This window comes from Syngnathus typhle, linkage group LG4 (genome assembly GCF_033458585.1).
Source record: "Syngnathus typhle isolate RoL2023-S1 ecotype Sweden linkage group LG4, RoL_Styp_1.0, whole genome shotgun sequence".
NCBI lineage: Eukaryota > Metazoa > Chordata > Actinopteri > Syngnathiformes > Syngnathidae > Syngnathus > Syngnathus typhle.
The window spans coordinates 18,394,547-18,416,669 of record NC_083741.1 but is presented as its reverse complement, the minus strand read 5'-3'; the positions used below and the strand labels follow the sequence as shown (position 1 = coordinate 18,416,669).

At 40.8% G+C, this 22,123-nt stretch overlaps 1 long non-coding RNA gene across 1 annotated transcript in view; it reads left to right on the top strand.

Annotated features, from left to right (window-relative positions):
• Positions 1–13,499: 13,499 nt before the first annotated feature.
• The window catches only part of LOC133152938 (uncharacterized), a 50,552-nt gene continuing 41,928 nt past the window's right edge, over positions 13,500–22,123 (top strand). Inside the window, exon 1 of the long non-coding RNA XR_009714213.1 lies at positions 13,500–13,626. This is a non-coding gene — a long non-coding RNA (uncharacterized LOC133152938). The remainder of the gene's footprint in view (positions 13,627–22,123) is intronic.

Genomic DNA, 22,123 nt, shown 5'->3' with positions numbered 1-22,123 from the left:
CCGAATAACCCAAAATGCAAGTCTGTCTGATTCATAGATGATTTATTTTAATCGTTTATTTTTTGCTTCAAAACACACTAATTAGATGCTCACGGCGATGAAATCCTAAAAGTGTTCAGGTTTCCAGTCATATGTAGGGCATTCGTGGGTGTAATGATTTAAAATTAACCGAGTTCTTGCTTGGATATGTGGAAATAATCCCTGAAAATTCAAATCACCAACCTCTAAATCTATAAGAGCATTATGTCATATCTTTTGGCCTCAAATCAAGAGTAAAGTGAGAAAATCCGCTGAAACTTCACACTCATCGATGAAATGACAAACAACTAGCACGCCATAGTGCACGTAACATACAACACGCACACCAACTCAAGGACCTGCAAAATGTAATCTGACAGCATTAATCCCGCCAGCACTGTACAAGTGGGAGAGTAATTCTCGCATCCAAACTCGGGATTAACTCCACATGGAACACACACATCGTGTACAGTACACTCACTGCGGGCGTCCACATGTGCATGTGTGCAGGTTTACACTCACACACACACGCGGGATTTACTGTCGTTTGAAGCCTGATGATGAAAACACTGTGAAACCACACGCACACACAGAGGCAAAGTTGTCATCTGTACTCGTCCTCCAATTCCCGTCTCTGTCATCCGTCACCTCGCCCCAATGTTTTTCCATGTAGGATACAGGTAGACTATACAATCCATAAAGTGGATGATGTACATTGTGCGAGAGTGCAAGTTCCCCCGGAGGCCCCCTTTAGCATCAGGCTGCGGCAGCGCAGAATGTTGTTCACGTTCCTCATAAATCGAGAGTCGAGCAGCTTGCTCCTACATCGTAATCCTTCTCCGTGTGTTTTCTTGCGAGCCCCAAACAAATATGTCCTTGTAAATTTAGTGCATTTGCATGTTTTTACATTTTGATTTTTTATTGTGTAAGCATGCTCAAAGCCAATGTTGGCTTGTTTATATTCCACGCGGTGTGTGGCCAGTCTAGTGACACCTGGTCATGCCTTTGAGCGCCAGGACTTTGCTTGTCTCACTCCCTCCCCACACACACCACAAAGATAATACACTGTACCATTTATATGCAGTGCAGTGCAAAAGTCACACTGGCTTTCTTTCTGTGATGACTTTAGCAGAACTTTAATATGCTATGCAAAAAAAATAAAAACATTGACTTTTGTTGTAACGATGCAACAATTCTTTACTTTCTGCTATTATCGACGTGATCTCATAACCGTGACCCAATGTTATTGCTCGTGTGGTTAAAAAAATATATATATATATATATATATACAATATGAAGATCCTTTTACCATGCCTTCTGGCAAAGAGAATGTCTTCACAGGGCCAAGTTAGTTTTGTTATTGATCTGCTGTGCGAGCGAGATTACTGATTGTTTGCTCCAGTAGTATCAGTGGCTCGACTTTGCTTTCGTATCGGTAATCCATGGCGCTGTCCGTGGTGCTGAAGTCAAATGCGTTATCCCTGCTTCCTGTCAGGCTCACCTTCGACCTGCACAATCCCCCGAGGACTACGTATATGCGCACTATAAATATCCACCGCTGTGCTATACGGTAGCCTGTAAACAAGCATGCAATTGCACTGGAAGCTCAAGTCACGTGATATGTTGTGTAAAAGGACAGTTGTGCTGGCAAAACAAACAAATTGCTTCCTTGTATTATTTAGTGCCTGAAGGTACAAAGTCAGGTCATGTTGCTGTCATCGGAAACCAAAACCTCATATATGTTCCATTATTAGAGAAGTGATCACGTTGTATCACTTAAGTGTTACAGAAATTAGTAGGATTACTTTATTCAAGACATTGCTGATTTATCAAATTGTCTTTGACCTCTATGGACGACAGGGATTTTGTTACATCTAAATCCACGACAGAGCAAAGCACAACAGATGTAATCCACCCTCGAACATGTACTCCGCAGAGGTCATCTTCACTCGCCGAGCGCTTTGTCTGAAAAGCAAAGGAAGGACAGAATTGATATTCCTACCGTTGCATGGAGTTTGCCAAGTTTTAGAACTTCAAGGAAAGATTGTTGCAAAGTCTGCGCACATTTTGTTCTCAAGGACTTCAGTTGAAAGGGGATTCCATTTGGGAGACATACAAGACTGTATTTTAAGAATATGTTATTGTGCCACGTATTGTGAACTTTAAGACATTAAGCATATTCTATAGCCATCGATCTAGCTTTCTAGCTAACTTGCTATCTAGCTGGTATCTATATAAGTAGCTAATATATTTGTCATTATTTATTGTCACCAGCTTCATCTGTAGTAGCGATATTAGTACATTTCGACCCTGTCATGTTGATAAATGGTGTGACCAAAATAATTTGAAATGGCTCTCGGTATTAAGACTGCAAAGAAGAGTTAAAAAAGAAATGATTGCCATGATCGCTGTCGTATTCCCAACCCTGCATTTATGCTCAATATTGATGTTCCAAAGTGTAGTTGCAAGAAGTTGAAATATCAATTTTAATGTACCATTTACGATAGCTGCAGATGGCAAATCATTGCTGTAGGGAGGGAAAAAAGTAATGGAAAAACTTCTCGGCAAGTATATTATATCAAAAACAGAATCTGCAGTTAATAATTTCGCTTGGGTTGCATTTTCAAAATCAATCCTGTGGCTATTTGAGCTCACATTTTAATACATTTATTCACTTGATATTGAGTTTTATAGCACAGTCAGTTATTTGTCAACCTTAAGAAATGGATATATTTCAAATACACTTTTGTATTCTAGCAACATTATATCCATGTTTCAACGCACTTATTCCTGTCCTTAATCACTCTTACATGACTAAAAAAAAAAGTAGAAGCTATATAACTGATACTTGTTTGCAGAATTAAAATACACACTGGTCTTGTAAGGTTCCTTCTTCTCCCGAAGAAAGTTTAAAGCCACTCTGAGGACTTTAACCAAGATTGCAGCTAGAGAAGTTTAATTGGCCTCATCCGACACAGGCAACAATCACGAGCAAAAATTAAATATCCATATTGAGCTTGAGCAAATGTACTAAAAGCATTTTAATTGAATCGCAACCCTCTAAATGGAATTTATTGTCTCGTCACAACATCCTCGTGACCAATTTGCATGACTGCAGTCTGCTGATCTTATTCTGAATATTTAATTATTGTGCTGACATAACTAATTCATAGGACATAAACCATATGCACCCTTATAGACTCTATCTTCGTCTACAATGCTGTTTTTTTGGATGTAATTATTTGTTTAGCAGTAAATGAGGATTCGAGTCATAAAACCGTAGCATTACTGCGAAAGCGGCTTCCAAAAGTATTTCACTGTTTGCAAAATGAGAGGAAAATAAAAGAAAATGATTCCTTCAAGTTTTTAATGGAGGCCATTTTAAAAGTTCTCCTCTAATTTGCAAACAAATGGTCGTTGGTTACTTCTCTTCACCTCAATCTGCTTCATGCCGCCCTCCAAGCGTATTTATTGAAGAGGGCGTGGAGGCCACTTCCGGTTCAACTAAGCAGAGCGCTGGTGGGCCACATTCAGATACTTGTGTTTTTCGCAGAGGTCCATGCTCGTCTTCCTCTTTGTTTCCACTTGGTCGGTTTTGCAAATCCAAATTGCCCAACAAACACAGCAAAGTGATGCCTAAACACAATGTAACTTCAGGTTTATTGAAAATGCTACTTTGTTATTCCTCTTTCTTAACACTTGAATCTTTTCAGTTTTTCTCCGACGTTTTACAGCGTCTCAACAAATATTTAAGCCTCCATTTTGTCCACGCCAAGCACACGCCCTTCCCTCAATCGACATCTCACTCATGGTGGGCTTTCCTCTTGCCATCAAACATAGCAGCATGTTAATGAAGACAGAAAACCTGAAGTGGGGCATTCCCAGTGTACCTCGGCAACCACTGCCTCGCTCGCTCCCCCGCTTGTCAGCTACAATTATCAGCAGCGCCCGCTATTCACTTCAGGAGCTTCTATTTTCTACCCCCACCCCAACTCGAGCAAGCGAACATGGCCGACGCTCACTTGTCATTCTAATGTAATCTGCCCAACTCTGATTATGGCAGAAGAAACGAGGTCTCCTGAATCTGAATGTTCCATTATGAAAATGTTGTTGGATGCACGCAGCTACTTCTCTTCGTTGTATTTAGATGGCCAAGAGGTGTAACATTAGCGGAGCCAAATGCCCCAGGAACTCGACTGTACTTAAGTCTGTCACGGAGGCTATATTAGCGCCACACAACCCCTACCTTCCCATAATGCTCTTCTAGCTCGAAAGCGATGTTTATAATAAACTGATATATATATATTTTTTTATGTATTGCTCAGATCTGTAAAACCACCATTGAGCTCCTGTTTTTAACTTTAACTGCTTGACAATCGTATTACTCTGGATTTACAATTCAGGTCCACGAGGAGTTTCTGAAACATCTTTAATCGAGGATTGTAATGGATGTCACGTACTATGAGGCTAGTTTATATGAGCTATTTTTCTCATTTCAAACATCATACCCTAGTTCCAGAATATTGGACCGTGAGGCCATATCAGTGTGAGACCAGCAATAATGCAGAAATGATGTCATAGGCATCTTATTGGCGTCTGGGGATTGCTATGCTAGATCATGAAGTGGGAGCCAGTTCTCGATTCGTCATTTTTGTTGTTGGTGGGATCACTTTAGTCACAGTATTTTACCTTAAAAATTTTAGATCACACTACCTTCGTATAACATCTCTCTCAAGGGGAGGGCCTAGTCAACAATGGCGCATCTACACAAGACAAGGCTGTTAGGGTGGTGCTCACTCTAACTTAGTTTGCAAGAACCACACTGGAGACAAGTTAGTCGTTTCAGACACCTGCAGGCGGAGAGTTCACTCGTCGCTGTGCTTACAGCGATGGTCGAATGAAGGTCTGACTCAGGCCTCATCAGGTGCATATTTATTGAGAGAAACAGAGTGGGGTTGAAAGTGGAGGTGTGGGAACACAAGATGGGGTGAAGCCGCTCCCCTGCTGATCAAAGCATAGCAGGGGGCCTTTTACGACGTTCTGTAAACAAAGCAACTTTGATTGCTTCCTCTGCAGTTAGTCAATAAGTTGAAAAGATCTTAGCACTTTGGTCTACTACTTTTGTTAAGACAGGACAGGCTAGTTAAATTATTACAGGTTACATTCCAACATAATCATACGATAAAGATATTCTGCAAACCCTAACAAAGGCCACACCTTGTCACACCACAGGAATTGTTTTAGATATGTTTTCAATTTGAATATTCGGCCTTGGTGGAGGTCCTCACCCCAGTGAAGTAAATAACTTCCGGTTGGACATTTTTTTGCTCCACCACGAGTCAAAGTGTAGAAATCTCATTTACAAGTCAGCAATTATCAGCAGAGGTGCAAAATTTAGATTTTTTTGCTCTAATCTGATAACGCGTCAGCCCGTGCCACAACATGCCGACCACAGTAATGAGACCCCCGCCCCAAACACACACACACATCCAGCCACTGAGTCAGTAAGGCAGCAGCCGGTGTGGAAGCTGACAAGTGATGAGACCTACAGAGAGATAAAAAGTACATGCGATGTGACCGCGGTGACAAATGCGCTGCATCTCATCCGGATGACTCCAAAGTGAGCGTGGCCCAAGTGTCAAATCGACACTGATGTTAGATACACAGAGGAGGAGGAGGAGCTTTAGTAGACTTTGATTCATGGCCATGTTTACTGCTTTAGAGTTGTGTCACCTTTCATCACAACACACAATCCGTTAGGTACGCTTGCAGGTGATACCACTTCTTCCTCTTCTTCATCAAAGCTGTTTAGCTTCTTCCACACAGATTCAGGGCAAACCCTTTTTCCCCACTCAATATAAAAGAACATTTAAACTGAGTTGATGCTTTTAAACGAGATGGACTCAAAAGCCACTGGAAGCCATATTAAGTTGATTGATTTTATTTACATTATTAACAGTGACGAAATATTTGTTCCATCCATTTTGCCATTTCCGGTTTAAAATTGGAATTCTTTTATTTTTTTTATGTTTTATTTAGCTAATAGATTGGTGACTTTAATTATTCTTAGTAAGATCATTGTTTAGGTTGAAATGTTTATTGGTCTAGTTCTGCTCTTTAGCTATTGTACCATTCTGGCAGTGGCCCAAGCAAAAGTGCAGGAACAGTTTGACCTAAAATGTGTTGTCTAAAAGCCTAACAAAAAGTCTACTTTGGCATAATCTGAGAGAGTCTTGATGCTTCCCCCTCGCTGCACTTGAACATTAGTCATTACTTCTGGTCAGTACACTGTAAAGCTGAGCAGTTTGAAGCCCGATGGTGCTTTGTGGGTGCCGACGCCATTTGGGCTCATCCCTTCAGTTCTGGCATAAGATCCCTCTGACCACTTTGAATTGGAGATAAAATTACACATTTATGCTGTGTGTTTCGCTTCAGACTAAGTTTGCTCGATGGTTTTACATCGTATGACAGGTTGGTGCAATTGGAAACACTTTACATGAGTGCTCAGCTGGATACCTGTCATCGTATACGAAGGCATTTATTAAATATCTCCCCTGGTCGGTGGTTGAACCTTAAATGTTAAATTCATGAAATTGCCCTTGACCTACCCACTGTGAAACATGGTAGAGGCTGCTTTACTACATTAGGTACAGTTTGGGTCTCTTGACTCTTGTAGAATCGAGCAGAGTTTTAACATTGAACCTTTTAAGTGCTTTACAACCTCTAATAGCTGATCCAGATTCACCTTTGATTTTCCCCTCCTTTCTCCATTAGTTAACCTTCAGGGTGTTTTCATACAGTTTACTGACCGTTGCTTTAATTAATGTATCTCGCGCCTGCATACCATACATATGAACGCTGAATTAATGCAGACATGACCTTACTTTAAATGCGGTCATCTTCCCTGTTCATATTAGTGACACTTACATGGGGCAACAAGTAACCCCTGTAAATGATCATAATAGTCTTAATGCTGGTGAGGCAGCTTTATTTTATTTATTTAAGATGTGTGTCCCAGTGCAGCAAGGATGTGTCCTTGGATTTGATTGAGACGCAGTGAAACAAATTATGAGCTCTGTGGACGTGTCAAACAAAGCTTCATTCATATTGTGAACTTCAAAGCCTCTGAATTTTATTGGATTTTTTTTTTTATATTGTCTCACTGGGCAGCAGCAATTTTTTGGGGGGGCTTTGGAACAGTTGCCAAGTGCACGTATGTATGTATCCACCTGGTTGAGTCTAGTGCGTGACTAGCACCCCCCCGTTTAAATAGAATAAAAGGAGCTGCTCTGGGATGGCCATGATTGATGTCATTTGTGATGACTCTCACTACAGCGCAGCCCTCCCTCTTACAGACTTGGTACCATCTGTTCATTTGTGAAATTACCAACAATGGGCCTTACCTGCCTTCGCACACTGCGTCATATTTATGCCGGTCACGGAAATCCCAGGGAGCTCTCAAATTCGTCTGTCTGTTGGCAGGCTGACTCTCGTCCTTTTGCCAGGAAAAATCTGGAGATATAACAGTTCACTTTGACACATCAGCAAACACTAATATTTCCCGATCCACCACTGCCACTTCCCCCTGTAATCAAGTATGTGCCGCTTATCAGAAGCTCATGCGAATCAAAACTGAGTTCTGCTTATCTTTTTGTTTTGAAATGATAACATGGGCAACACACATGGGTCTTTCTATATTATCAAGAAAAGTTCTTTTTTTTAAAATTATAAATACTCTTTAAATAAGAAATGGCAATCTAAACCAGATAGTGTCATTCCATTGCATTTTTATTTCGATTTTTATTTTTAAAATATGTCTTATCTTCGACCGGGGTCTTAAAGTCATGCAGATGCTCGGCTTGGATAAGAATTGAAATTCTCTCAAATTGTCAGCGGCATTACTCTGACTTCCTGGTGGAGAGAAGCAATCAAGAATGGTAACGCCAATTATGTTTACGCGTCTACGCTGAACTCCATTAATACTTCATCTAAATGCATTTTTTATTTTGCTCCCTATCAAATTAATGACAATGCATGTGCGTGTGTTTCCTATTACGGCATTATTAGATTAAATAAGATTAGATGAATGCTAATTAGCTTAGTGACCTTGCTACCCATTGGGAAGGAACTCTGCTGTGTGTGTGTGCGTGATGTGGGAGTTGACTACCCACATCACCCTTGTCAGATTTTTTTTTTTTATACTCTATTCATATTCCATATTGAATTACATACAAAACAGAGACGATATTATATATTTTCCATTTCATCTGAATTGGACCCAGTGGTGCCCTCACCAGCAGATGTTGAGCTCCTTGTCAAAGAAGAGCAATGCCGCACTATTTGGAATTCGCAATACCCCAAAGGAACGTCTTGCCTGTCACGAGCATGTGCGTCTTACTTGCCTGGAATGCAGAAACACATAAAATCTCACATGTGCGAGTGCAGCACTGAGGGGTAAGACGAATGTGGCAGGAATCCTCTTGGATTTGTGACATTTCTTCTACAGAGTCGTATAATGAATTTGAGTAATCAATCAAGGGTCATTCCATTGTCTTTGAAACGTAATTAGCTATCAGTTCACAACTGATTAAGTTTGTTAGTACTAATTATTGCTTTGCGTCTGGAAACTGGTGTACGACTCCTCTGAGTGGTTAAATTGCAACCATATTTATGCCAAATGGTACTACAAGAATTCCGCAAAAAAGTAATAAATTAAAAATGTTTTTGCGGTCTCTATAAGAAGAATTTCCAAACCACGTCAAACCAGGTTAAAGGCAAATCTCAATTATTTTATTTCAGATACAAACCACCAAAACCCCGTCACTGGCTAAATACTTTTTAACCTGACGGGAGCCTCCATACATAGCAACGAATGTACATACTGTGTGATCAATATTATGATTTGCCGAACCCCGCCTCCGCGGCAGGCCGAGCATCCGACCAATCAGGATGATAAGTTGAGGTCGCCCATGTGCTCTCGCGCCAGCCTCACGCCGAAGACTGTAATTTATGACACCACCGGGGCAGGCCTGCTCTGACACAGTGACCAGCATTAAAGAGCAGTGTGTGTACACTTGTGTATATACTGTATATAGTCTTTACTAGCCTACACACAGACACACACAATAAACAGCCTGGGGCCACTCATCCGTTCCAATTGCAACAACTCGTGACAAGGCTGACGTTAACCTTTCCCTGTTGCTTGAAGGCTAAAAAAGTAAATACCCTGTTGCAGCCCATTCCGCTTGTGTGTGCAACAAAAAACCCAAACCAATGCAGGACTTGCATTTATTAGTAGGGATAAGAATTCTTGTTTTTGAATTTTGAGATTACAGAACAAAGGTAAATAACTTTTTTTATGTTGTTTGTTTTCTCAACTGTTTGGAGTTTGTTTTTTTTCTTCACCCGTTTATGATGAGAAAGGCCTTTATTTGGATTCAAAACAAAACAAATCTGCAGTACTATTATGCCATAATATTTTACCTTTTGGTATCAGGGGGGGGGATAAAAGAGGCCAAGTGCTTCTATACTAAACTCATCCAAGCATGCTTTTTATGTACCTCGTTTTCTAAACAAAAAATGGCCTCAAACCTCTCCAACTTGTCCCACAAAGTTTCCACAAAATGTCTTCGGAATTACGTATTAGTTAGAAAAGCGTAGTCGTGGTCAACCGCAATGGATCTCTTAATCTGAATTTTCACTTGCGATCAAAGCCATACTTGGCGACAACCAAATTTGAAGTGGCTGTCCATAGTCTCAGTAAATTACGGTCATCATCCCTACCGCATTAAAATGTCAAGTTGTGTTATCAAGATGGCACCTATGCACTACGTATCAACCTCTCAAAATCCAATACGTCCCCCGCATGACTTTAAGCTTGTCCACAATGTTTAACTCAAACGTGCAATTTACCAATATTGTCATTCTTTTCACTTCTCAGTCTTCCTTCAATCCATTCCACTTTTCGTCAATACTCCCTTCCCCAAATTAGCTCCCGGATTCAATTTGCTCACGCGCTCCCACGTCTGTTTGGCATCAACAAACAGCTGACGACCAGTTTTTGTGAATCCCTGCAGTACAAAGAAAAAGAAATGTGTCGACTCAGCAGGTAGCTACATTCCCCGCCAATATTGTCATTTATTTATTCGGAGTAACATCACCTTGCTCCAAAGGACTGCCCTAGTGTCAGCCTTTGTGTGCTGAAAAAGGAGAGGATGTTCCCAGCCATTGATGGAACGTGTGGGGAAACGCCCCAAGTGATGGCAACAGGGTAGAGTACACGGGATAACAGTAACCTCTGGTGGTCAAAAGCGACACACACAGTCTTCTGGTTTCAGGAATTTGGTAGTCATATACATATTACATTAAGATCTGTGGTGTCAAATATGAGGCACACTGGTCTGGTAAGGCTTCAATTTGGACCACATTTAGTAGTTAAACTCAATATACAATTAGGAGTGCCCCCTCATTTGAATAACCGTCATTTTCTTTTGCATTGTAGGAAAAACTGCCAGAATATAAAATACATACATATAGGTGAAACTAAAATTAAGTACAAAAAAATATAATTGAACGAAGTAAAAAATATATATATATATATATATGTATATATATATATATATACACGTACGTACGTATATATACACGACCACTGGTGTAGGATTGTGGTTACAAATGGGGTGAAAGTGCAATGTCACGAACATACGACCATATTTCTTCAGGAAAAGAAATCTCAATTACAAATCCAATGCTAATATTAAATGATTTGTAAGATTATTATAATAATAATAATAATAATATGTATTCCTCATATTACGTGAAAAGATTATACTGTCATGAGAAATAAACTGTGATTTATTAATAATGTCACATAAAATATTTGTTATTAAAAAACACCTCTGGCTGCAAATATTTGCAAAGCCACTTGACATCTTTAGATGGCACTGTAACACAAGTGATGAGTTATTTTTCCTGCTTCATTGAGCACAACCTGCTTTATTTTTTTTTACCAGTGCTGTACTGCTTTTATTTGCATGCTTCTGGAAGGTGCACAACAGTCTCAGCTTTTCATTCTGCAGGCGGGCAGTCATAGTATATGCATTCTTCCATCGTTTGCTGACATTTGCACATCTTGTTCATGCATGAATTAATGCAGAGAGCCATGCATATTCACAAAACCAACACTCTCATCTGGTCATCTCCCCAGGAGCTCTCGACATCACTCAGGCACTTTTAGGCTTAAAACAAAACGTGTCTGACATACTCAACATCATGCAAATGATTCACAAGTGTACAATTGTCCTTCATTGCCTATGGGTAACAATCCCTATACTACATTTACCGCGGTTCATCAGTCACATTGATATTAAAGACTTAAAAAAAAATTAAAACACAAAAAATGTTAAAAAAAAGTTACAAATAAAAACACACAAAATAGATGAAGAAAAACAATTTTCAGAAATCTTTCTAAAAGGATGAAGACGAAATAAATTTCAAAAAACACTTTAAAATATCCGAAACGTTGAAAAAGAATCCAAAACATTGGAGATAAAGATTTGAAAAATAATGTATTAATATATTCATTTACTAGGGCTTAGGTCATAATGTCTACAGAAACAATGGGGACCTTGCAAGATAATAACAAAATGAGCATTTTTACTCTTAGCAATGTTGACATGCAATAAGATTAGGTGTAAACACTTTTTTCTTGGTGCAATAATATACTAGTCACAGTTGCACAGTTTAACCACTTAGAGGAGCTCTACCTCCGTAAAGGGCTATGAAACCAGTCTGACTTGCCTGCGTTGGACTCCACTTAATATTATAAATATGTGCTACTCGTTCAGTTAGTAACCATTTTTTTTAATCAATATGTGATCAAGGGTGTCACCTTACAGCTTTGACTGAGAGGTTTCATACACGTTATCTACCATTTACGAATGTCTAATTCACCTGAACATGTTCTTTGGTACATGCTGCTGTTTTGGTTAGCAACAGATTCAAAATAGGCTCAGCTCTTCAACAGTTGTTGTTCATGAAATAAGACTTCCTTTCAGTTACTTTCTTTTGTTTTTTCCTGATGGGAGAAAGTAATCTATTTGAATGAAGACTATATTTGTCTACTGGTGTTATTTCAGTTATTTTACAGTTATAAATGACCGCCCCTTACAAACATGAATGCAAACTGACATCAAACATAAGAGGAAGGGACTTAACGTCACATGCAGTAAAGATGGTGCAGGGCTCGCATTTTATTTACTTGGCCGCATCAGGAAGCCACATACAGTAGCTATTCGGAAGCCTCTTTAATTGCTGAGTAATGGCGCGACTGTGCTCGCAATTTGCGCCGGCGAGCAAATACTTATATCGCGCTTATATCAAACAGTAGCCTGTAAAAACATGACATTTACAACAGAGTGCTATAAAGCTGCGTATGACGATCGATAATCCCGCGCGCACACACACGTACACATGCAAACGAGCACAATTCATGATTTAATGTCAAGCTCGCCGCATGGAGCCGTGCAGCAACACAACAACACATACTGGTCCTTGGTCACTGGTCATGTTCAGCGTTTATTAAATGCTTGGGGGGGTAATACAAACTCCTATCTTGCACCGTAGACTTTAATACTATACCATATTTGACTATTTTACACTACACAAACACTCTATAGTCTTTGCTGTGGTAGCCCACTGCTGCACTATACCATACTGTAGTAATACGAAGGCATCGAGGCACTCTGGGCTATCAATCAATGGTGGGTTTGGCAAACAGCAGCTCCTCATGCCATTAACTTTCCCTGCTGGTGATTGGATGAGCAAACACACTGCATTGTGTGCCTAATGTGCTCAAGCACCATCATCAAATCACACACTTTAGCCGCCCGGCGTCGGCTATCAGGTAGAACAACATTGTAAACGGGCGCAGGCGTCATTTTGTGCTCAAGGCTGATAAAACATCAGCCCCATTGCTCTGCCGTCTGCTTGTCTGCATCCTGTCTGTTGATGTTGTACAGCTGCACACCGGAGCGGCGCTTTCCTTCATCTTTTATCTCCGAAATTCACTTGCCATTATGGATTTGTGATCAAAGTGGAGACTTTCACCTTTGGAGGCAGTGTTGAGCCAAAAATGTAATTTACTATTTAGGAATGCCGATTACCATTGTGCAAATTGTTTTATTTGGATAAATATTTCATTATGGGTATATTACAAGTCCTAAATGATATCTTTTTTAACCCCCTTTGCTTTGCCTTGGGAAAGTCCCCAAGCTTAATGCTCATATACAATGCAAAATCCCACAGATGGGTTAACTAATAATGCCAACCATAACACAAATGGTGGAGCAACACGCATAGACAGAGAATCTATTAATTTAATACTGCATAAAATGACTTACAAACTTATCTTGACTTGGGACCGTCTCCATTCATTTATACTTAATAATTATAGTCTTTTTTTTCCTCTGTTTTCTTGATACAGCTTCAGCAATGATGAAAATGACAATGACTTCGACTCAGTGGAGAAGGAATTCAGCAATACATGCAACTCCTTTTGATACAAGGGTGGTGGGAAAGAAAATGTCGCAAACCTCCAAACTTCACAAGGTAGGACAACTATTAGATTCTCGCAGAACATGCAAAGTAATTCTGTTGATATCGTACCTTTTGATTGAAGCTCTCCTGACATATTTGTGAGGGGGAATATTGCATGAAACATTAATGAGATGTGTCACATGTATGCATTATTAAAGCAGGAAGCACATAGTGCACATCAAAGCTGTGCTAAAACGAACGATCTGTTGGTCGACACAAAAAAGAAAACTTTCTCCTGAATGCTTGCGTCAAAGACTGTGAACTGAATAAAGCGGTCAGAATTCCTCAGACATGCTAGACAGTAGATACAACTGCTATTGTTAAAAAAAAAAAAAAAAAGACAAGTGTGGGCGGGGGGAAGGGTGGAAAAAATAAATAAATGGATTTAAAAAAAAAAAGACGAAAATGCCTCTCGGTGTAAACGCTGCAATTTGCCTCTCAGCTGGTCGAGGCAGCGTCGACAATGGCTAAACAGCTCAGAGGCACAAAAACAATCAATACAGATTCTCCGCTCCATCCCGAGCCCACCTGCTCTCTACTCGCAGCCCCGCACGGGGGGACCACACCCCCACGACCACCCCGACCCCTCCTTACCTCACATTGCTGCCACACACACTTATACACACATTTTGCAGCAACGTGACTCTAACACAGATTAAAGTCCTCACCTGGTGAAAAGGAACATTATGCAACAACCCATGTTATGTGCATTAGGTTGTTGTCTTTATTTAAGCTTACACACTACGTTGCTGAAATATCTTGAAAAAGATGAGGCTACGAAATGTTTTAAATGCGTATTGACAGTCCAGAATGCTTCAGGGACAACGTTGTGACGATTGGACTGAAATTGACTGGAATTCATGCTAATGTCATCGTTTAGAAAGTTAGGAATAACGTACATAATCACCACATATGTAAAGTTGTGTTTAGTTTTATTTTGTTTTGTTCGACACTGCTGCCTACAGCCACGTACTTTAAAAGTCGTGCAATAAAATAGTCAGTTAAAGGAAAGCGTGATTTTCATCCAACCCATTTCATTTGTCTATTTTTAAGACAATTCTGAAGTCCACAATAATAAAACTGCCTGGTTTTCGTTGTTGATCGTTTTATTATCTTTTGAGACACCAAAGTGCATAAAAAGCACTTTAGATTTGAAAGTATTGAGTCACTTTCTTAGCTATTTCCTGCTATTAACAACTATGGGTTGCAGTTTGTAATAGAACTGTAGAACTGCACTGTCGTAATATTCCTACAGAACATTCCTATTTCTGTTACTCAATTTAGCTTAATGCAAAATATTTGAAATCATCAAGAATTTCTGGTCTAGATTACAGTCCATTGTGCAGATGTCCTCACATCACTCGCATTTTTTTTTCCCCGCTCACCTCGCACCCATTTGAAGCCCACTTCCTGTAAGCCCATTCCCTCTCACGCTCGCTCTTTGACTTGGGTCTTTTTCATATTCGGTCGCCGTTGACGCATGTGTCAGGCACGAAGGTGCAGGTTGAACTGATTACATCAAACTCCAGCGTGGTGAAAGAGCACAAAGGTGTCAGTCTGGGCTCTGTGATGGGAGATCAGTGGAACAGTAATGCAATGGTAGTGAGTTATTAAATGAATAAAGAGGGGGGAGCTGCCGAAGAGTATTGATTTTCCACGGCTCCCCGAGGCTTCGGGGCTTTCAAGGCAGGGGAAGGACACACACACACACACAGATATGGGTACACATATGTGCACGCATATACAGGCAAGAGGAAGGTTCAAGAGTGAAAGGATAATGGCCTCACCAGTTGCAGTCTCACTTAAAACACAGTTTGGGCTCTCAAGGTCTCCCACTGGGCTGCCCAACGCCTGATAAAAGGACTCATTCTGATCCGGCAAGGTTTTGTTCCTGCAATGCACTCGACGTTTTGCGAAAGAGGGAGAGAGGCCGTAGTCGCGCCGGTGCCAACTGTTTTCGCCACCTGGGTCTCATGATGCACCAAATCAAAAAAGTTGTAAGAAGATTAAGTAAATTTACAAAAGCCCAAGGTGCTGATAAATGGCTTCGTCATGGTTAAGCGCAACGATTAATCCCAGAAGGGGATTCGATTCATTCAAGTCATTCAATTAGAGTATCAAACTGCTGTTTTGTCCTGCAACTCTTAGAAAGCTGCTAGTTACTCTATTATCTAATATCATCTATTAGAACGCTAATCGATGGGCAACAGTTAGCCTCGCTTCTGTATTTCTTCTATTCTTTCTTCTGCTTTGCATTTTCTGGCAGTCTGTGTCACCACACTGCCTCTTGTAGGTAAATATTTGTACTACAACAATTAACTAGGTTTTCGGAGGCTACTTGCAATTGTCAGTGACCAACCCAAACACAGTAACATTCTTGAAAATCTCTATTTGGCCATATTGTTTGTCCGCATTGCAGACACACACTCATCAATTCTTCTTCGACGACTTCTTATATTCCTCTTCTCCCATGTGTCATTTTGATGAATGTGTGGGGCCTTTTCAGTGGGTGCAAATGCGAATGCGCCCAGATCCATCTTGATTTGGGGAGTCAATCAGAGTCCATAAGGGGAGGGTCCACGTCCATCTGTTAGCCGGAAGTGACACGGGCCGCACGGACCAACACAAAAGGAAAAAGAAAGACCCCTGAGACTCATGCTCTGACCCCTCTGTGGTGTGTGTCATTATCTCCTAATTTCTATTATGCTGTATTACATGCACGTATATGTTATTTTATAGCTTTGGAGCTAGTCTTCACTGATTGATTATGAGGGCGACCTGGGTAAATAAGGTATCACAACTATCCAGTAACTATTTATTTTTTTGTATATTTTTAACCTGTCAAAGCAATTTGACCCACGATATGCTTGAGTCGATTAAAAATGCACTCGCACTGTTTTTAGGCGCAAAATGCAAGTCTGGAGCCCTACCTCATGATCATGAACGATATTCAGCTTTTACTAGGAGAAAATTGGAAAACTTTATTTCACAAAGTATGTCGGTGGTCGTCGGGGGGTTTGAAGTCAGACAAATGCAAATCAAGACAGAGCGCTTGCAGCCTTCTCAAATAGCGATGACAGAGAGACAAATAGAAGAGACGCACAAAAACATCCCACCCGATCTTGCACACTCACGCTGTTTCGACAGCAGGGATCGGGAGATGGGGGGGTTAAAAAAAAAAAAAATCAATAATGTACTTGCCACATACAGATGAATTTTTCCAAGGTGTTGTGTGGTTGGCTGAGGGATTCCACATTTGTGTATTCGGAAGAAGGATGACCTCTCAAACCTTGAAAGATGAACAACAGTGTGAGTTTGCAAAATATCCCCGCCCTCATATTTTGCATTTTGTTGGTATACCAATACACTATAGTTTATATCTTTATTTGACGACAAAATTGCTTCCTTCTGAGAGAACGATAGCAATGCATCTAATGCAGCTGTGGAGATTGTTTCCATTTACATTCATGCCAGATGTAGATTTTTTCATGTGGAGAAATTGTGGACAACAAAGTACAACTTTTGAGATTAGTGAAGTTCTGCCGGCCTGGCCTTCCTTCAGAAGGTTGCCAATGGGGAGCTTCCCCATTGACCGTGTCCGAGGCTCCTGGCAGCGTCTGTTTGCTTTGCTGTTCAGACAGTAATTACCGACAACGGCTCGCAAACGTGTATCCACAGGTGCCATATATTGAACAACACAGTGGGGATTTAATGTAGTTAGTATGGGCTGTCTCCCGCCGCGTGTAGCGTCTAGCATAACCCAACAAGGCTGGATAATGCAGAGCAGAGCGATCGCGCCCTCTCGCCTGTTTTAACACAGGATCCTTTAATGCAACCCTAACAATGTTTGGGGAGTATTTTTAAACGAAATGAAATTGCAGAGGCGCCACCCCCGTCTGCCCCGGTCCGGCGTGGGATACAGTTCCCGCCACACCTCCCCGTCCCCCCGCCCGGAGCACTCCCCTCGTCGTGCTCAGAGAGGCTGTTGGAATTTTAACTTCGACTAATGATGACAGGGAAAGTGCTGCTCCCTCACAATAGGATTACATTGCGAGTGTCATGCTGTCCAAATGTGCTTTAAAAGATGCACAGGTTCCAAACTTTCTAAATTCCGGGTCCATATAAACAATGTTATTTGTCGCACGTGTATAAGCTATTTAAAAAAATAAAATAAACACACCTATAACCTGGTGTTTTAAAAACAATTTTTTCATTACATGTCTGTGACATGTTTTTGTCAAAATAAAACAATGATCACCATTTATCGCTCACTTTACGCACCCTACTTCTCGTCTTGCTGAAATCAGCCTCGGCAATGACAGCTACAGATTTTTCTGCATATCACAAAACTCAGCATAGCCAAGCATTGCTCCAGCTATCACTTGAAAGCCGGCCAAGCTATCAGAATAGTTGAATGAAAATCTTCACATTTTCACATTTTCAGAAAAAGGAAGCTCACAAAGAGAATACTTGGCTGTGTCATTTCACACTTGAGCGTTGGACAGGTAATTAAAAATTATTTTTTTCCCGTTTTATGATCCCTTTACTCTGGAAGGTCCCCAAAGAGTCCCTCAACACGGACCTCTTCTGTTTGTCTTGTCGCACAAGCTTCGGCTAAATGTCCTGCGTGTGAGCGTGCATGAATGTCACCACAGACTGTATCACCCCTTTTTCCGTGTTTGGTGTGACGAGGGGGGCGGGGGGGGACTCGGACGTTGAGGTCAAGGGGGTGTGCTTTGACATACTGACGAGCGAAAGAGAGGCCCCGGCAACGAGAGGGACTTCTGATGTTTGTCCTGTCAATGGCTTTGCTCAAGGGAGGGCTCCGTCTCCAACGGCGCTTCCACCGGGCTCCTCTTTGTCTGCCTGCCTGCCGCTAAGTGAACCTGTCTGCTAGCCTGTATTAAGTGCCAGTGAAGGTATTCCACCAGATTAAAAAAAAAAAAGGAAAACCCAGGGGTACAAACGGCGCGTTTGCTAATCAGAACCTTTTTAGGCGCGAAATACGAGTCTGGAATTTCAAGGTGTCGCACTTGTCTGCTGTGTATTCTTCCACACGCGAACTTCATTCTGCACCGTTCCCAACTTCAAACAACATACTGTACTGGGAGAAATGTCATACCAGAGGCTTATAGAAAGGTCCACAAAATAAAACGTGCTCGGTGAGAGAATCTCCAGGCGTCGTCGTGTGTTGTGTGCTGTTGCGTCGCGCCAAGGCTTCTCCCGCCCGAGTGTAGCCACGCAGAAGCCACTAGGAAGTAATCCATTAAACAAGCCTTCCATCTGGGGATTAGGTTTGGCCATCACAAGATGGCTCCTTCAATCTGAGAGCAGGCCAAGGTACGGGTCAAGCACTTAGTAATAAGCTCCAGTGTGCTGTAGTGACTTGTTACCAGGGTTACCCAGACAGCGACACCTCCGCAAGCGCGCGTGGCTGCGGGTGTTTGTGCGCATGGCCGCACACGTGCAAGTCCATCATCCACTGTCTTCACTTGCCTGAATCTGCGTGGCTTGTGTTGACAAGGAGCTGTGCTTCCTGTCCTGCGGACACCCTCCAGAAGAATGAATGAATGGTTCCATTTAAGAGTGCCGCTAGTCTTTTGAGAGGGATTTAGTTGTCCGTAGAGGTGGAACACGTCTGGCTGTCTTGGCGCAGAATGCTGATGCGCCGTTTGTCTGTGTTGCATGATGGAGGACATGCATTGATGCACAGCCTCCAAACGATTGAGGAAGATTAAAGGTGTCTAATTTACGCTATGTTTGCTCACCTTTCTATGGGGTGCAATCAGGTGAGGATCTTAATCAAAGGGAAAAAATGTTGATGAAGGATGTTGCACAGTCGCAAACTCAATTTGGGGTATCGTTTACCCAGCTTGTTCTTTCAATCAGCAGTGAGCAACTAGGAGTCCGTGACAACACTTTCAGTAGCCCCTTGAATACTTTAAAAAATACTTTTTTTGTGGGAGGCAAATAAAAAACATGTTTCATATTTGTCTATTGTCGGGCCGGCCAGATCCTTATTCCCCTTAATTATCATGTTGCACTGTAAAGTTTTATGTTGCAATATTATGATTGACCACTAGATGGCAGTAATTTATCCCTTTTACTACAACTTTAGTAGGCGTAATGCTTTTTTACAATTTTGAACATTCAGGACAAATGTAGTACTCGGAATATCAATATAGTGTAGTTTTCGGTTCTTTGGAGCTAAATTGTGATAAAGAAACTCAGCAAAGTCTTTAGAAGAGTTTTCTTCATACTTCTCTGCACTGCCTCACCTCTTCTTGCCTTGTTTTTCTTGAAGATATACACTTAGAAGATCTCCTCTCAGTACTTGAAGTGCTCTGAGATGTTCCACATTACAGCTAGAAAAAAATATGAAAAAAAGTATTGATCATTAGGAGTGCAGTATAATGTGTATATTTGCTTTATTTTCTCCTTGGGCTCCTTTCAGCACACAGAATCATCCAACGTGAATGTGGCAGATGATTGATTTTTTTTTTTTTTTTCGTCACAGTGCCAGCCTGATTTTCTTTTGATGAGCCGCTAAGTGATTCAAGTTTGGACAGGTGGATAAGAATGCTCTCATGTTTTCCTAGTACATCCAAACATGTTTTACCCCACACTAAGATGTGTATGAAACCATCAACTTATAATGACGGAATTAATCATTTGGAAACTTTGTACTTGCGGTCATGCTGACCCAAAAAGTCTATGTAATACTCCGAAATACAAATTTGGCTTTCAATTTTCAGTCGAATGCTGCAAGGCGGGCAAAGAGGCGGCTTACAACACTTCAATATGGTGAATGAATTTGTTCCCGAGCTTGATTGGTTAATAATGCATGCTGTATAATGGAGAACGGACCAATAGAATTGATTTTTGGGAAGAAAAATGTGAAATTGACCGTATTTGGACGTACGAGATTTCCACATGACAGCGATGATATTCAGATCACAGATTGATCAAACCGACCTGTGAAGTTTTAGTTTTCAAGCGGCGGCCATTACTTCAATACTTATTTCGATCATTGTGATCCACATTTTATTATTTTAATTCTGTGTTTGATTTTTCCATTTTTTAGCTGATATTCTATTTATTAACATAGTCGAGCAGAAACAACAGGGATGCAGTCGTTCATGTTTGCCCCAATCCCCACCCCATGTTGCGCAATTCCCTGAAGGTGTAAATGGCCTTAGGTTAAATATTTGAAGTGTTGGATGACAGTGAAAGTGTCTTTCATGAATCTGCCATTGATTTTGACTTTGCTTGAAAGGACGTTACCCGAGGCCATGTGCCACAGGTAGCTGCTTTAAACACTTTAAAGAAAACTTGCGTTGGAATTTCACTCAAGAGAAATCTAATGAAAGTATTCTTTCATAGCCATTTCATAAAACGCCCTGCAGTGATTCCTTTATGAAAGTTTACTCAAATATTTTCCACAGAAATATACTACCGTTCAAAAGTTTGGGGTCACAAAATTGTTTGGGTGACCCCAAACTTTTCAACGGTAGTGTAAATATTATTATAATAAAATATAATGAATTAAATATTATAAATTATATCTTATATTTGTATAAGATTATATATAATCTATGAATATAAGTATACATATATATTATAAGATTTTTTACACAGAAGATTATATATATAATCTATAAATAATTATCTAAATAAATATATACACTACCGTTCAAAAGTTTGGGGTCACCCAAACAATTTTGTGACCCCAAACTTTTGAACGGTAGTGTACGTTTTAAAAAGCTGGCCTGACCTTTGGAGGCTATTTTTCTCCCAAAGAGGTGAAGAAAAAATAAAGTACATAGAATGTTAATAATTTACCAATTACATTTAAATTAAATTAAAATTCTCGAATTTCTGACATTCACATCAAACTTGCCATTTGTGTGCAACGTTCTCGACTAACCATTCAAAACGACCAGACGACAAGCACGCCAATGAGACAGACTGTAATTTCCCTCATGCATAGCATAGCGTAGCATAGGGAAGGACCGGGGGGGGCGGTTGCCATGGCGATGCAGTATGTCTCCAGAATTGCCGCTATTGATCCGCCAAGGCTTCAGTGGCCAAGCAGGAGTGAGAAGAAAAATGTGTGTGTGTGTTTGGGGGGCGGGGGGCTATAAGGCAGTTGAAGTGAAGCGGACACACACACATATACACACACACACACACTCAGCGTCACAGTCCACTATTGTCACATTTAGGCCAAGTGATGACATTTATTTTGCATGTGCGTTTGTAAAAAGTGTGATTTGCTGTCACCCAAACCCGGAACCCCTAAAACCCCCAAAGATGTTCCCGCAATCTGATTTTCACCTACATCGTTCAATACGCAATGATGGAATCGATATCATGAAATACCACTCGAGACAAGCAGCCTGTGATGTAATCCCGCACGTCATATGCTGTATTACTGGCGCCGTGATTTGGTTAATACGCTTCAAGGTTTTTAATATTTTTTGCACATAGCATGTTTGAATTCTTGCAC